The sequence below is a fragment of the Lemur catta genome, chromosome 3, assembly GCF_020740605.2.
Source record: "Lemur catta isolate mLemCat1 chromosome 3, mLemCat1.pri, whole genome shotgun sequence".
NCBI classification, from domain to species: Eukaryota; Metazoa; Chordata; class Mammalia; order Primates; family Lemuridae; genus Lemur; species Lemur catta.
Window position 1 is genome coordinate 9,888,284 of NC_059130.1, and position 18,150 is coordinate 9,906,433.

The following is an 18,150-nucleotide window of genomic DNA, read 5'->3' on the forward strand; positions in this document are numbered from 1 at the left end:
AATATTTACATTTCATTTGCATGTTGGTATAAACAACTTGCCAAAAAGAGAGCTCCTCATAGAAAGATGATGAATATTAAAATTCAACATAAAGAAACTTTTCTGGGAAGTCCTTGGTATCCCTGTTTCCACACAATCCTGTGCATATCACAATCATTATACTGACTTCTTTGCAGAGTAATCATTGAAGGGTCTGAGACCACAACCACCACTACCCTACCTGCACCCCCACCCTGTCCCTCCTTGAGGTCCTTCGAAACAGAAATTGTACCTAATTCATGTCATTTCTCCAATGCCGAGCACCTAGTACAGGATGCATGGATGGATGGATGGATGGGTGGATGAATTTGATAAATGGATGGATGGATGGGTGGATGAATACATGAGGTGAACAGGGATGTAAACCATCTGATGATAGTAATGCTGAAAGAGAAGAAAATTTCACTACCATTTCAGTATGTCACCCAGATTGTTCCTGCCACCAACAATGTCCTTGGAAAAATAAAGCAGTACTGTAGGGCAGATTGGCCTTACACACATGAAGAGAGTGTAGGAGTACTAGAAAGCTCCCCGGTGCCATTCTCATTCAAAAAAATTGCTTGATTAATGTTTCTTTAACAATTAAAATCGATTATAGAACAATTAGAAACTCCCCTTGAAAAAGGCAATATATTTAGTTCAAGTCATACCTCATGCCTGAGATCAGATAATTACAACAGCAGCAGGTATTTATTTATTGAATTTATTATGAGCACTGACAGCTAGCTATATAACATGTGTTATATGTTTTATAACCTCATAACCTCTCTGAGGTAGGTACTATTACTGACCTCATTTTATAGATGAGGAAACTGAGGCTAAGAAAGCTCAACTATCTTTCCTAAATTCAAGCAGCTGGTAAGTGGAAGAGCCAGCATTGGACCCCAACATCCTGACACCAAGATCCACTTGTTTAACCGCGATGCCATTTTGCCTTCCTGGAGATTTAAGACACAGAACAATTCCTGAGAGCAGACTCCAACAAGATGCCTTTATAAACTGCCAACTCAAAATGTTCCACACCTCTGTGAACTCATTAATAAAGCATAATTGTAAATTTTATTGACATAAGTGAAATCCCCCCTATTGCTATTCAAATAGCAGGAAAAGAATCAAAATTTGTTTGATAAAGCAATTTAAAAATTTTTTTATTCTTAAAATATTCCATTTGAAAATATTTTTTCAATTCTTTAAGCATTCCACTTATTCTTTTCTGATGTAACCCTTTTATTTTGCTGTGTTTTGTTTCATTTTGTTTCAGATAAACATGAGGTTTTGAAATGCTGTGCTTTAGAAAAGCTATGGGTATCTTTTTTGATCCTCAGAATCATGACAACGCAGGAGTGATTCAATAAAAGGTTAACCAGCCTTTCTGGGAACTGCCATGACAAAGCTAAAAAGCACTAGAATGGAAAGAAACCTAATGTGCCTTATTAATCTCATACACAGACATTCACACATTTATACATTTGTGCAGACTGTTTATGCTCCATTTTGCAATCTTGGCATTAGGTTACCTGTGAAATCATAGACTGGTTTTTATTGCCCACACAAATGGAAAAGGGAGACCCAATGACCACACCAAAAGAACATTTTCAAGTCCTAATTATAATAACAACAGTAGCAACTGTATCTGATCAGGATGAAAACACAATAACTTTTTCTGATTCAAATTGTTTTGTTACTGGCTGTAACTTTTAATCTGTTCTTACAGAAATTTTCTAGATTTAGGAAATAACTCACGTGTTCTGCTATCTTTGTTTCTGCCCTTGCTGACCTCACTCAAGAACTAAAATCCAGGGCTATTTAAATCAGAATAGAGCATTAGGAAGGAAAGAGAAGAAGTCTAAAGAGGATCTAAAGAAGAGCATTCTGAGAAAATAATAACAAATTATTTTAAAGAGAGAATAGGATGAAATTGGTAAGCCTAAAGAAAATAAGATAATTATTTTCACATACATTTAAATGTCATTACAATATAGGAAGAATAATCATTTCAAAAATTGGGAAATTATTGATTGCCTCTAACCAAAAAACAAAATTCTGCCAATCTATCAAATCTGATTTACTTATTTAACAAGTATTTACTTAGCATATTCTAAAGTGCCAAAACACTCTTCTAAATTTTATGTGAAATTATAAGCAAAAGTAAAACAAGGTTTCAACCAAATCTCTGTGAAAATTCAGTTACCACTTGCAAGATAGGGGTATAAAAGATGCCACAAAGTAGACACCCCAGATCTTTCTATGTGGTGGCATTTTTATATTTCATGTCAACTGCTCGTGGCAGTTGAAACTAGAATAAATTTATGAACAAGCATTGAGATAGAAGAATTGTTAGGCAGAACACAGAACACCTTTTGCTTGAGGTCTACTGCAGGCCCAGAAAAGCATTTAGCTAAATGAATTCTATTATCTTCTAAAATCCTGATATTTCCATATTCTTGTCCCTTTCTCTCTGTCTATTTAATCAATCTATGTGCCAAAAACCAGGAATAACTTCTGGCATAGCTCCAGACAGAAAAATGTTAACAGTGATGCAAAGCAGAAAGAATTGAAGGTATTAATTAAAAACTCCAAGAAGATTTAAGGAGGTCAAACAACTGATAACAAGAAAACAAATATAACCAAATTTAAAAATGGGCAAATGACCTTAATAGACATTTCTCAAAGAAGTGATGCAAATGGCCAATAAGTACATGAAAAACTGCTTAACATCAGTAATCATTAGGGAAATGCAAATTAAAACCACAGTAAGATATCACCTCACATGTTAGAATGACTATTAACAAAAAGGCAAAAGATAAGTATTGGTGAGGATGCAAAAAAAAAGGAATACTTATACACTGTTGGTGGGAATCTATTAACAAATTAGTGCAGCCATTATGGAAAACAGTATGGAGGTTCCTCAAAAACTTAAAAATAGAACTACCATATGATTCAGCAATCCTACTTCTGCGTATTTATGCAAAGGAAATGAGGTCAGTATGTCAAAGAGATACATGCATTTATTTCTATGTTCATTGTAGCACTGTTCACAATCACCAAAATATGAAATCAACCTAAGTGTCCATTGATGGATGAAGGGATAAAGAAAATGTAGTATGTATATACAATGAAATACTATTTAGCCTTAAAAAAGAAGGAATGAGGTCGGGTGTGGTGGCTCACATCTGTAATCCTAGCAGTTTGGATGGCTGAGTCAGTAGGATTGCTTGAGGTCAGGAGTTTGAGACCAGCCTGAGCAAAAGTGAGACCCTGTCTCCACTAAAAATAGAAAAAATTATCCAGGCATGGTGGCGCAGGCCTATAGTCCCAGCTACTCAAGAGGCTGAGGCAGGAGGATCGCCTGAGCCCAGGAGTTTGAGGTTGCTGTGAGCTATGATCATGTCACCACACTCTAGCCGGCATGACAGAGCAAGACTCTATCTCAAAAAAAAAAAAAAAAAAAGGAAGGAATGTCTGTCATTTGTGACAATGTGGATGAACCTAGAGGATATTAATCCAGACACAGAAGGATAAATGCTACATGATCTCACTTACAGGTAGAATCTAAAAAAGTTGAACTCATAGAAGTAGAGAGTGGAAAGGTTGTCGCCAGGGGCTGGGGCAGGGCAGGAGGCAGATATGGAGAGATGTTGGTGAAAGGGTAGACAGTTACAGTTAAGCCGAATGAATAGGTTTTGGGGATCTATTGTACAGTATGGTGACTATAGTTAATAATTATATTGCATACTTGAAAATTGCTATTATGGTAGATCCTAAATGTTCACACACAAAAAATAAGTAGGTGAGGTGAAAGATATGTTAATTAGCTTGATTTAATCATTTCACAATGTATACATGTACTGAAACATCACAGTGTATGTGGTAAATATATACAATTTTTACTTGTTACTTATACCTTAATAAAGCCAGGAGGGGGAAAAAACCTTCAAAATGTTGAAAACCCTGATTAATCTAGGTAATTCACAATGAAGCCCCTCACCCTTCAAGTATCAGAAGTAATCTCCCAAACTCCTCTAATTCTGAGATAAGCGGTTCAGCTCTCTCAGGATACAACAAGAGAGGGACTGCCACCAGCCACTGGGAAGACAGGTGATCGATGCTCAGCACAAGGGCTGTGGTCTCCCAGCCTATCCGCATCACACTTAAGGGGAATTGAGTTACAGGAGTCAAAGTGAATGAGATTTTGCTGCTGACTATCAGTGCCCTTCATTTTGATTTGCTTCTTATTTGAATGTGTCTGGGAAGGTGTGGCTACTGGCTGAAATTTTTCCTTAGTGCTTCTTGCTGTGATCTGGATGTGAATGGTGGATAAATGTGCCCCACACCTCCATTGGCGCCACAAGGTTAGTTTCTAGTAAAAGTGAAAAGGAGACAGATGCTGCTGACCCAAAGCCAGTGAGTCTCTGGCACTGAAATGTGGATAATCGGAAAAGTCTTTTCTTCACGACCACATCCAGTTGGGATGTTTTATGGCTGATATCTGCCTAATAATTGCTTTTCTAATGCTCATCATATCTTTCATATTCAGAGATTAAAAGCTCAACCATTCTTTAATAATGTCTTGTAGAGTACATATGAAGGTGGAAATAGTTTCATTATAGATTTAAAACTATTTTTTATCTTTAAAGAGCCAGCCAGAAACTAGTATCAATGAAGAAAAGACTCATATCTTTTTAAAAAATAATTTAATTATTTTTGAAGTCAGCTTTAGCTACCTCCTTTCACTTCTCTGCATTTAAAGATACAGGCAATATTTTTGCTGTTTAGAGAAACTGATTCAAGAGATGTGAGTTTAAAAATAGTGTCTATGTCTGTTTTTCCCTCCAGGTTTTCTACCCAAAATTTGTTCCCAATTGTCTCCCTCCAGTTTTTCTACCCAAAAGTTGTTCCCAATTGTCTCATACTCGGCAGATAAACTGGAGAAACACCAAGCCTTGAATTTGCTTTTCAAAGGGTCTTTTAAGAATGAGCTAAGCAATGGTCAATTTGCAACAGGATTAAAAACTAAATTGGCATCTCATTCAAGTTACACACTGTGGCAAATTAGAGCAGCTGTCTAATACATGGTGCTGGTGGACTCAGTCCCTCAGTCAGCCATGTAAGCCTGAGGAACTGGCTTACAAAATGGTAAGCCAGTGGTCACAAAATGTAGCTCTAACCTAAGCTGTATCTGTAGCCAGAGCAAACTATGAGTGGTTGGGAGGGCTCAGCTAGGCTGGAGTATCTCCCCTGCTCACATTAGACTCCTGCAGGCCCAGGTAAAATACTTGTCCTTGCTTTACCACCCATCCCCACCAGTGTCATTTTCTGCCTTATTGTATACTTATTTTTATTGATCTTAAGGAAAATCCTTAGGGAAATACAGTGTCTAGTTCATCCGAGAATTCCCAAGAGCTTACTAAGTACTCATTGAATAAATGAACAAATGAACGAATGGTGTCAGAGCTTTTACTATAAACAATGCTACCTCTAATTTTAAGCTACAAAAAGTTTTCACATTATTTCTAGCATTCTCATGTGTATTTAACCTTCTGCTGCCTAGATTTTACCTTATTAGAACAGTTTTCTCTAAAAGTCTGGAGAGGAGCATAGGAAGGAGCCCATAAAGAATGATGTGTGGATGTGTGTGTCGGGGGTGGGGAGGAGTGGCTGGAGGCAGGGGACAGATATAACTCAGAAATGGTATGATTCACCCAACTGAAAAACAAAACCATTTCAAAAATGCTAAAGAAATTGCAGTGTTAAATGCTGCCTATTTAGGAATTAAAAAGCAATTACAATAAACAAATAAATATGTGACTAAAACAAAAATATATCTACTAGAAGCCTCAGAATTCATTTTTCGATAATCCTAAATCACACTTCACTTATAGGAGGTGTGGTTTGTTTATTCTTCAGAGTGATTTTCTCCGTAATGCCTCAACTATACATGATTTGTGTGAGAGAGAGAAGCCCTTCCAGCTGTTCAAAATTAGCTTAGTCACCAGTCTAGTGAGACCATCCATGAAATACCCGGGTTGCTGGCAATTTGTTATCTCTGAGCTCTTTAGATTAAATACCATTGCAGTTCATTCTGAGAAGGGGTCAAATCACTTAGCAGAGCTTGAAAAAGAGAGGATGTGTCACTACCACTCTTAATCAAATTCTTTCACTTCTTTTATTCTTCTTCATTCTTGGCCTTGGTTGTCTAAATTCATCTTCAGGGATAAATGGTCACTGGCCATGTATTAGAGCAGGAGTCCTTTCTGCAGGGTTCAGGATTCTGTTATTTTAAACATGTATTGGGCTTCATATTACGAGCCAAGAACTGAACTACATGCTTTTTTACACATCTTATTTTGCTTACAATAGACCTATAGGGTAGATATTATGTCCCTATTTTACAAGTTGGGAAAAAGATCCAGCAAGGTAGACAATATATATAACAGTGTAGCTATAAAACAAGATCCCTGACCCTTACCTCAAACTACTAACAGGGGATATCTGGGAATCCATTCAATCAGAATTTATTCATTTTAACTAGTGCTTCTGGGTGATTATTTATTATTATTAACTTTTATTGTGAAAATTTTTGTAGAGCAGCAGAGCTGAATAGCAAATCCAAAATATCTAACTACAAGTAGGGTTTGCTTTCCATTAAACCATAGCTGTATTTATTGAGTTAATATATATTCATAGGATTCCTTTAAATTTATATAGCACCAGGTTGAGAGCTAAAACATTTATAAAGAAATAAATACATATTTATCATTCTTAAAATATGTGCAATTAAGAAGATGAACTAGACACATGTAACAATTAAATCATATTTCAAAAATGGCATGTGAGCAAGGACCAAAGTGAACCATATAGACAGTAAGTGCAACAGTATGTTAGAAAGTAGAAATGAAAGAATGAAACAGTTTTAAAAGTCTTTATGGAAGAGGTATGAGTTGGCCTGGACCTTTAGCAAGAAAGGACTTTCCAAGTGAAGAATAACATGAACAAAAACACAGCATTGAAAATAAACAAATTACTTTTGTAGAACTAGAGGACAGAAAGCAGGCTGGCTGGACTGGAGGGGTCCCTATTGGATTGTTTAGGGGATCAGACCATGGAAATTCTCCAAGGCAAGGTTGAATAGGGGCCACAGGTAGCCACTGGGAGTTTTTGAATAGGGAAGAAATGTGGTCAAAGAGGTAATTTAGAAAGAAAACTCTGGCCACAGTATATCTGGAAAAGACAGATTCGGGAGGCAGGGTGACCAGTTAAGAAATGACTGCATTGAATCGGGCATAAGATTAAAAATATCAACACTTGAGACACTTATAAAATCAACTGGACTTGGTGGGGCCAACAGGAAGGGGTGAGTTAAAAATGACTCTAAAGTTTTATAACTGGGTAGCTAGAAGAACTGAGGAATACCAAAATGAGTGTTACCGAAGACAGTGGATGATATGAAATCGGTGCTTGGGTGAGAATTAGTGTGGGAATGCCAGAGTTTAGAGTCATCCACACAGGGAATAGTTGAAACAGTGGTGGATACGTGATTAGGGGTAAGACTCATTGGCAATTGATAACTGAGATTCATTCAGGGGACTACTCACAGGAGAAGAGGAGGCAGAGGAGTTTTGGAGACCCCTGAGGGGCTGTCACTCGGTCTCACCTGAAGCCAGATAAGTGCCCACCAGAGGACACTTTCAATGTTAGTCCCTGTGGGGATGCCCTTTATACAGCTGCCCTTGACTCATGCTAAGTGGGTAGAAGCCACTGCCATGTTGTTGCTGGAGTGATTTCTGCATAATCACTTAGGACCAACCCTGATTCAATATCTGACTTACAGATCCCCAAAAGTTCTTTAAATCTGGTCTTTAGAGGAAAAAGAAACTAGTGAAAAATAATTGAGGCAACTTAGTGGCAAACTATACCTGCTTCATAAAATATTAATCTAGGCCTATTACATAGTTTTCATACAAGTGTGGTCTTGTTGAAGTGTAATTCCTTCTCCCCCGGGGATTAGGAGATCTCTAATAGCAATGGCTACAGACAGGTCCCTATTCTGCTTTAGGGCTTTATTTTCCTTGTTTGAGTCCATTAGTTCTCATTCTAGGATTCCAAATTAGTCTGTGGCAATTTAATTCATTTGTTAAACAAATATTTAATGACCACCCATTTTTTTCTAATGCTGGAGATTCAGTGGTAAATAAAACAGACAAACATCTTAATCTTCATAGAGTTTGCAGTCCTCCTGTGACTTTCCTCAATGACTAATGATTTATGAAGGTACACATCCAAAATAGAGCAAGCAATTCTTAATTGTAGAAAATGTATCTGCTATCCCTGCTATTACCTTTTTGGCCATGTGAACTCTTGAACTTTGTGTCAAAGCTTCCCTTTCTCCCCTACCCGCTAAGAACAGCACCCAAATTTAGCTAAATGGCCACAGGGGCAGGGGCATTACCAGCCACATCCCCAGTTCCCTGAGCAGTTTCATCAGTCACATCAACTACCCCCAACCCCTCACTGCTATCACACCTCAGTGCTCTCCTCCCGCCCAAGTCCCGTGACTCCCGTAACTGCTCTCATGCTGTCCCCTGCTGGAACAATTAGTCCTGCTCTCTGAGTCCCACTAGGAAGAATGACACCCGCCCCCAAGAAACTCTTTCCCCTCTCAGTACCCATTTGCATCTCTCTCCTGACCCTCTCCAATTCTGAGCCCATAGAAGAGAATTTACAAAGTTACTGACTACAAGCAGCACAGAATATACTTTACTTCTTCCTTTCCCCTAGTAGTACACAAGTTACACTGTAGCTTAGAAATCAAGATAGCAGAGAATTTCAAGAAAGTCAGGATAATGGATTCAGAGAACTCGGCTGTTTTGGCAGGTCCTCTGGTGTCATCCCACACTGTCCCTACACATGTATTAAAAGTAAGAGCAAATCATTCTATAGGCTCTTTAAAAAGACAAACAAAAAAAGAAGTATTGGCACTTTTTTCAATTGGATTTCATTTATTCAGGAAACTTAGCTAGCCTTGTTGATAGTTAAAGCGAGTGTTTTACTTTTAGTGAGGATACTTTTCAAAAATCATATACTTTTAGGGACAAGTATATTTATATTTTTTCCTAATCATGTACAAGCTAATGATTTCACTACTCATTTAAAAAAGCTTTCCTGCTTAAGCTACCTAGATATCCTTTTTCTTTTCTTTTTTAACCAGCATTGATTATGAAATTATAAGAAATCTTTATAATTAAGAAACTGATAAATCAATCCTAAAAAATATTCCTAAAAAATATTATTTTATGCTACAAAAAAAAATAGAGCTAAAATCCAAGTCAAATAATTCTCAAATGAATGGTTTCATAGGAAATAATATTTCCTTTCAGGAAGCACCCATACAAATGAAATGGTTTGTTTCACTGAAGCTCCAAGGAGGAAAGAGTTATGCACAGACATTAGGTTTAATATTAGAAATAAATGCTGTCCTTAGTTTGAAGCTTTGTTCTTTTTTCTAATTTTTAAAGGAGGTTCAGAAGTTTAAATCTTTTATTAAAAATTTGTATGGAAATTGTTACTATCTTATTTCATTTTCTTTTTTCTTTTGTGCTGATCTTTCATAAAGTTTGTATAAAAAGGAAACAATTCCTCTGCTATTAAAAACTGCTTTTAACAAGAGAGTTTTCAACTTTGAGAAGAAAGGATCAAATAATAGATTTCATTTCAATGTAAAACAGAGAGATTCTGCTTGGTGGCCAGGAAAAGAAAAGTAATCCGTTTCACTGAAACATAAAAATCAATTTTGTAGCTTTCATAGCTTTACAACAGTTAGAGCTTTCATTAAGAACCTGTTTTCATGTTAGAGTTTTGTATTAGAGTTTATAACCTTCAGAAGGTAAGATGTATCAGAAATTCAACAGAGGGTTATAAAGAATTAACAGAATATACAGTAAGTTATTAATTTACGTACTCTCTAAATAAAAGTGGATATTGTACAGTTTATACATGGATAATTATATCAATTCTTAGTGAAATTGTATATATAATATCTAAAGTTCTGAATATGTAGAAATGAAAAGAAAAATATTCTCCCTTAAAACTAAACTGGTTTCAATTAGCATTCGTCCCAATCTGAACTTCCAAGAACAAACTTTAACATAGTTGACACTCCTTTTCTACATTCAGAAAAGTTGCAAGTGCAAAGTCATTATGTATATCCTGCTTCTTCCTTTTCCACCCAAAAAGGACCCGGTAAATTTCCCCCAAACGGCTCCCCTTTTCAATTTCCCATTTTAGTCATATAGCTGGTCATAATTGCAGAAAGTGTGATCAGTGATGTCCATTTGCTGAAGGAATGTTGTAAGTTCTAAAGTTCTAACAAGTATTCACCAAGCTGTAGAAGTTCAACAAAATGGTAAACACACTAGACCGAGAGCAGAAAACTGGGGTTCTAGTCCTGCCTCCCTTACATCTTGCTATGTGACCTACAGCAATCTCTTCTTGGGCCTTGGTTTTTCTTGACCTACTGATTAAGTGAATTGGATTAGATTATTTCTAAACTCCTTTCCAACTCAAAATTCTGATTCTAAAGGCACCCACACTCTCTCCCAGTCCATTAGACTCAAAACCATGGAAGACTTAACTACATTGTTTTTATCCAAACTAACACCAGGAATTGCTTATTTGTTTCTTCATCCTACTTGGGTCTTATCCTCTTAGGCATGGTCTGTAACTGTTAAATTCATTCTTCCCCTGCTATCCACTTCTCATCATACTGCCTAGCTCTGAATCGTCAGAGGTGCCCTATAGCCTATCCTATTAGAGACTCTTCATAAAAGATTAAAATAATAAATTTGAGAAATAATTTGACTTCAATTCATCAATCCAATCTTATTTTCCACCTCTCCAATACAGCAGAGACTATTGGGTCATCTCACCACCAACCTTTTTTTTTTGCCATGGTCCCTCCTCTTGAAACTACTCATTCCCACTTCCATCCTTAGCCTGTCAAGTAAACTGCCACATATCTTTCAAACTCTTTATTCAAGCACTCAAGATTTGCTGCCTTCAGCTAGTGTGAGGTAGCATAGCATAGTGGTTACAAGAGCCTTTGCTAAAGCCAGATTGCCTAGGCTCAGTTCCTGGGTCTGCACTTGCTAGTTCTGAAATTGTGGATATGACCTTGGTCTATAGAGTGGGGATAAATTAGTACCTTCTGGATTGATTTGCTGTGAAGTTAAGAAGTCAATATGTGTAAAGCACTAGGAATAGTGCCCAGCACACAGTAGACACTCTAAAAGTGCTTGCAATCACTAGTACACCAGTTCCTGGTAGCATTCTTGGTCAGTAGCATATATCAAGGCACATATGCTTATGCTGTCCTCTACCACTCACTTCTATGTCTCATGACTAGTTAGAAAGAGGAGAGCAAGACTGATTTCACTTATTCCATGAACACAGAGCACTGTTCAAACTCTTAGTATCAACAGAGAGAGAAGGAAGTAACTACCAAGGAAAGCCATATGATGATTAAAGGGTTGGAAAGTGCTGATTAGTAGGAAAGACCAAAGAACAAGGACTAACCATCCCAGAAAATAAAAGTTTATGTAAATAAAGGTCTTAAGAATACAAAGGGGCCCTTGACACCCCTGGGAATTGTTTGCTGTTCACTTTAGACTGCAACTGCCTAAGGCTCTTGCCATATCCTTTCCCCTTCCTTTCCCTCTCCATGCGGCTTTCATGTCATTTCTCACTCTTTTTCCCAGCAGGGCTTACCTCAACTGTGTGCCAGACACTCATACATGTTATTCAGAATCCTCGCTGTTGCTCTGGAAGGTAGATCTTATTAAGCTTTTTATTAAAGTTTATGATGATTAAATAAACTGTCATGGTCATACAACCGAACCAAGCCAGTAAATAGCAGAAGCAGGATTAAATCCCACTTCTGTCTGATACCAGAATCCAAACTCAGCCCATGACACATTCCCATTCCTCCTTATAACTAACTCCTGTCGCTTTATACTCACCAGCCTCCTAAGAGCTTCAGCCTTGCACAATATATGCACATAAAAAATATTCACAAAAAGCTGGTTGTTTGCAAAGAAAATACGGGTAGTTTTAAATACGGCAATGATTGAAGGGGAAGTTAGGAAATGTTTTTCTTAGAGTGATCAACATGAGTAAATTAACTAACTTACTAATTAATTAATTAATTGGCTCTCCCATGTGTGAGCCAGTTTAAGGATCTCTCTATCAGGAGAACTTGACAACCTTTCAGGTAATTTTTGGAACCAAAGCTTTTATGTTTATAGAAAATCCAAGTTGTAGAAAGTCCTTTAGCCAATAAATGCAATGGCTGAAGATGTCACCAATTTATAAAACCACATGAATTCCATTAGGGATTGATAGCAATTATAGTGAAGAAATTTAAAATCACAGTATTCTAATCCCCTCAATAAGAACAATGGAAAATTGATGAACAATCTGTTTATGATAACGGCATGAAAACCTTGCTGTGAGCTATACAACTCTCTCAGTAAATCAAATCTTTATAACTTTTGCCCAAGTTTCACGGAAATCTGTAAAACAGTTACAGAACATACACCCATCTAAAAATGTTCCACCATTTTGTTTAAAGACCACAAAATAAATAAAATATGATGGAAATCTTGATACTCTATCATATGTGAAATTTGATCTAAGTCCCCTAACTTCTTTATAAAGAAGTAAGCAAACATCCCAATACAGGCAGTTCAGATAAAATGAAAAGCTCTCTTTATTCCATCAAATGTGTGTTGACTTGATCCTTTGACCTTCCTTAAAATTAAAATTAAATTAAACATACACTGTACAAACTCAGCAGAAACCTCCCAGGCCCTACAAATCTGACCCTGTACAAAGATTTTCTTTGAGTGGAACACAGCGCAAAGTATAACCATTTTATTGTCATATAATCAACAGTGAAAAGAAATCCAATGTCTTTTACCCCTCTAGCATTCAAATATTTTCCTCCTATATATTAATAATTTGTTTGTTTCTTTCTTTCTTTCTTTCTTTCTTTCTTTCTTTCTTTCATTCTTTTCTTTCTCTTTTCTTTTTTCTTTTTTTTTTTTCTTTTTGAGACAAGGTTTTATTCTGTTGCCTGAGCTTGCGTACAGTGGTGTCATCATAGCTCACAGCAACCTCAAACTCCTGGGCTCAAACAATCCTCCTGCCTCAGCCTCCCAAGTAGCTGGGACGGCAGGCACACACACCACACCTAGCTAATTTTTCTGTTTTTTGTAGAGACGGCTTCTCACTCTTGCTCAGGCTGGTGTTGAACTCCTGGCCTCAAGCGATCCTCGCTTCAGCTTCCCAAAGTGCTAGGATTACAAGCATGAACCACCATGCCCAGCCAATTATTTTAGCTTTATTTGTACAAAAATAATGTATACTCAATGAAAAAAAGTATAAATATATGCTTTTATATTTTATCTAACTCTGTATATAATAACCAGGGATTCCATCTTCATAATATAATTACCTTTTACATTTTGGTGTGCATTCTTCCCTTTTTTGGTCTGACATATATTTTTTTAAATAAAAATGAAATTTTACTGTACATCCTATTTTATAATTTATTTTTCACTGCATACTCATTATAGTTTTGTCAGATTTATATAATCTTTATTATTCATTTTATAAACTCTCTTGACTCATTCAATATGATATATACCAATAGTTGTATTTTATATTTTTAATATATTTTATACGTAAAGGTCTCAATAGTTGTTGTCTAGAAACAATTAGTTTAACCACATGAAGATACTCTGGTTATTTATAACCGCTCCACTATGTTCTTAAATCCAGGGATATCCTGCTTTAAGCAAACTCACATATCATGGGATGGAAAAGATTGTGATAGTCTAAACAGCTAGAAGGAAAATACTTTTCAGGTGGAGCAGGCCAGCCTTCCACATTTGTGGGGCCTGGGCAAGAGTACAGATGGAAGCCACATGTCATATGTCTTAATATTTCCAAGTTACAAATCAAATTAACAAACTGTTGATTAAAATACGTTCTATGCATTTACCCTGACAAATGTATTTTCATGACTATCTGAGAGTCCAGGTTAGAATCCAGAACTCTCAGACAACTACAAGTTTCTTGCCAAAACATGTGACGCAGGGAGGCCCAGCCTGGCCCCTGTCCGTGGCCCATAGCCTGTGGACCACGACTCCTTCTTCTCCCACCCCTGGCTCTGCCCCACACTACAGGGGGCCTCATTCGCACACACGCTGATACCTCAGCTCTGTCTGCAGCTTTTCCCACAGCTGCTTCCCATGACCATTCACCAGGCCTATAAAGGTGCATCCAGCAGCACGTCAGCCTGGAGCAGAGAGGGTGGTGCGGGAAGAGACCTGAGCAGCAAGCTCAGGGGAATTTTGTCAGCAAATTCTGGGATCGTAGGTACCTGAAGCACAGTGTACACAAAGGGGATGTGGCCTCCAGTGGGCACCTTCCCATGGCCCTGTGGACTTCCTGCCTTGACGTGGATATGCCAGGGCGGGAGGTGGGGAGCACAGTGGGGAAAGGCCGGAGTGGGTCCCCTCCTCTGCTGGGAGTGCAGGCTATGCTGCGGGAAGCCCAGCTTCTTGAGATTTCTTGACAGCTCCTTTTGCAGTAGAAGGCAAGACCCTGAAAACCCAGAGTTTAAGGAGAGAAGAACTAAAAGACAGAGAAGGATTAAAAGCCTGAGAGCAGAGCCATGAGACGAGGTGATAAACAGCCAGACCTTTTGTAAAGTGACTCCGCTCATGAAGTACTTGTTGGGAATAGGAAATTTTGCACCCAAATGGAAACCCATGAAGGAGCTTGAACCTAGTCAGCTTAGGGTTGCCTTAGATAGACTGAGACAGAATGAGCCAAGAGGAAATAGATCCCTGGAACATTCAAACATCCTAAGGAAGCCTCTGAACCCCCACAGACCATGAAATGGTGGGCTTTGGGATGGAGAGTGCTGAGCTGACCTTATCTGACTTCCTGAGGGACAGGGTCACCCAGCTGACATCCGGGTAATACCTAGGAGATCTACACTTGAATAAAGCCTGAGTGCTTTCTTGCTTTGTCAATGTAACTATTCTGTGGTTTATAAAAATGGAATAGTTTAGTACTTTTAAAGTGATTCCATTTTAAAGTGAGGGGACAAAATAAACATATTTTTAAAAGGTTATATGTGGAAGTGTCAGAATCAGAGATAAAAAAAAAAAAAACAGGACTCTGAATTCCTTTGTGTTGTACTAAGTACTAAATCCCTAAACTAGCTCTCTCCTCCTTCTTTAGGATACTAAGATTTTGCCAGCTGAAGCTAAGATTTTCCAGTAAATTTCAAGAAGCAGTCTTCAAGATTTCACTTTAAGGTAGAGACCATTTGCATTTTCATGAAATGAGAAATCTCTGTCTAACAAGATTTTAGGAGCACTCCTTCCTTTCATAGAGCAGGGTAGTAAACCACAAAGCAACGGAGTTAGCTCCAGCAGCAAAGTGGGAAATGCTCAATGTTGTTCACTTTCTTTGATAGCATGTCGTGATTTTAGCTGTAACAAACATGACCTTCATAGTACCAATGTCTGGGGCCTGTTTCCATTAGTTTCTCAGCCTCCAACCACAGCTCCTACAAGAGAGCTCTTAATAAATGCTACTTATTACTAGAAAAAAAAATACAGAAAGCCTGAAACCCTTCATCTCAGTTCAAAGAACTGTTGTTGGTAGTTTTAGGTTCTGATAATTGCCTTGGATCCTTCATGACCTCTACAAATTTGTGCTGAGTGTATTTTGCCTAAACTACTTCCCATTATGATCATTGGCATTTACCGAGCATGCACTATCTAACAAGGCTCGTTGTCTGGCAGGGAAGACAGCCGGAAAGCATGGTTATAAACCAAGTAGTGCCAGGGTAGAGGTGGATTCAGATTGCTCCAGAAGCATAGAGGGGGGAAGGACCTGCTACCTGGGGTGGGGAGGAGGAAGGAGAATGCGGTGGGGGGTGGAGAGCTGTCCACCTGCAGGAAAAAGTAGGTGGATGGGTATGATAAGAACAAGAACAGCACACATAAAAACCCAGAGGGCCAAGGGCACAGGATAAAGTCAGAGACCGGGAAGTTTTGTGGAGAGGCTAAAATATTGATATATAAAATGAGGGGGGAGATTTGTGTGAAGCTAATGGCTGGAGATTAAAAGGTCTGTGGAAGAATCTGGAGCCTCAGTAGCAGGCTGCTCCAAAGCTCACGCCTGTTAGCCGAAACCACCTTACAATGAGACCCTTTTGACATCTTACTAATGAGACCCCTCAATAGAATTCCAAGTTTATGCTGAATTCCACTTTCTAATGAAATGTGTGAGCACAAGATTCCACAGCTGCTGCAGAGGAGAAAACACATACTGCACAGACCTCAGCACGCCTGGCTTCTAACAGAAAGAAAGCTGGACAAACCAGATTGCTAAAAAGACCTTTTTCTAATCCATTTGGGAACACAGAGGACCCCATGACAGCAGAGATGGAGACCCAGAGCCAAGATCCTTGGAGAGACTTCAAGAAGGGCAGTCGCCTAGTAGCTTCTTAGCATAAGGCCATACCTGCCCAGGGCAAAGTTACTAAAGCAAACATGAGAGTGTGCGTGGGCACGTATGAGAGAGGTAGAGGCTCAGCCTTAAGTATGTCAATTTAAATATCTTAAAGCCGTCCAAACTAACAGGATACAAAAACCTCTGTGTGCAGCACGGGAGTGCACAAGTCCTTACACATCCCTATTCTGCCAAACGCAGAGCAGAACCCAGATGCCACTGTGTGGTTCCACCAGCAATGTTCAAATATTCAAATTTCTGGCCTAATTAAAATTTGAATGAAAGCCATAAGTCATTATCAACTTTTGTTTTTAGAGCAAAGCCCAAGTTGAACTCCAGGCTGTGAAGAAACTACACCTAAGAGAAATTACTGTCTTCACAGTAATTTCGAGAGATGCTTACAGCAGTCTCCAATCTTTTTGGCACCAGGAACCAGTTTCATGAAAGACAAGTTTTCACGGACCGGGGTCGCCGTGGGGGGAGGTGGAGCTCAGGCGGTGACGTGAGCAGCGACGGGGAGCGGCTGTAAATACAGATGAAGCTTTGCTTGCTCACCTCCTGGTGTGTCCCCCCCCCCTCCACTCCCTTCCTAAGTTTCAAGGAAGACAATTTTTCTTCCCATCAGGGTCGGGGGTGCAGTGGAGCTCTGCACCCTGGTCCCTAACAGGCCGTGGAGGTTCATGACCCAGGGGTTGGGGACCACAGCTTTAGAAGGTGACCAGGTACCTCCACTTTCCTTTGGTGGATATCTGCCGTTGTTGCCTGTGCAGCCTTCTCCTCCCCTTCTAATGACTCCTTTAGGACATGTCTTATCTTCATAGCTTGTAGTCTTCATGGGATGGTCAACAGAGGTGTCCTATGAAGAGCACATAAGTCAAGCCAGACCTGTCTCTTCCTTGAAAATTAAATTCTGAGTAGAGTGACAGAAGAATAGGAAATGGTTGGGGTTGATTCTCTCTTTCTCTTTCTCACCTCTCTCTTCCTCTGTCCCTTCCTCCCTCCCTCTGTCTCCTTTTCACTGTGTTAAGTTAGCCAGGCTTAGTTTCTATTGCCTGAAACCAAAGAATCCTAAATGATATATTGTAGTTCATGCATCTTAGCAGTCTTGTGAATCTAGTTTAACAAAGGGTATGACTTTAGAAAGAGTAAGTGACTTTAGAAAGTTCACTAGAATTTCCAAGTTGCTTCAAAATGGCCCGAGAGGAGGAGCAAAGGGATGGTGGAAGATCGGGTGTAGAATGCAAAATTCTGCAAACGTGCGCCAGTGGAGGCTCTCTTGGGCACTAATTCAGGTTATGAGAAGCGTTATGGGCAAGGCCCAGCAGTCAGAGGGCTGTACCACGGAGCAGCTGAGTCACCACCATGACTCAGGTAAGGACAGAATAATAAGGTGGAGTCCATACATTAAGGTGGCATTCAGGAAATATTCAGGGCAATCCCAGACAGATGAGGCAGAGTACCCTGGAGCAACCAGCCACAGCCAGGAGGGAAGGCATGGAAGTATTTGCTGCAGCGAGTGGC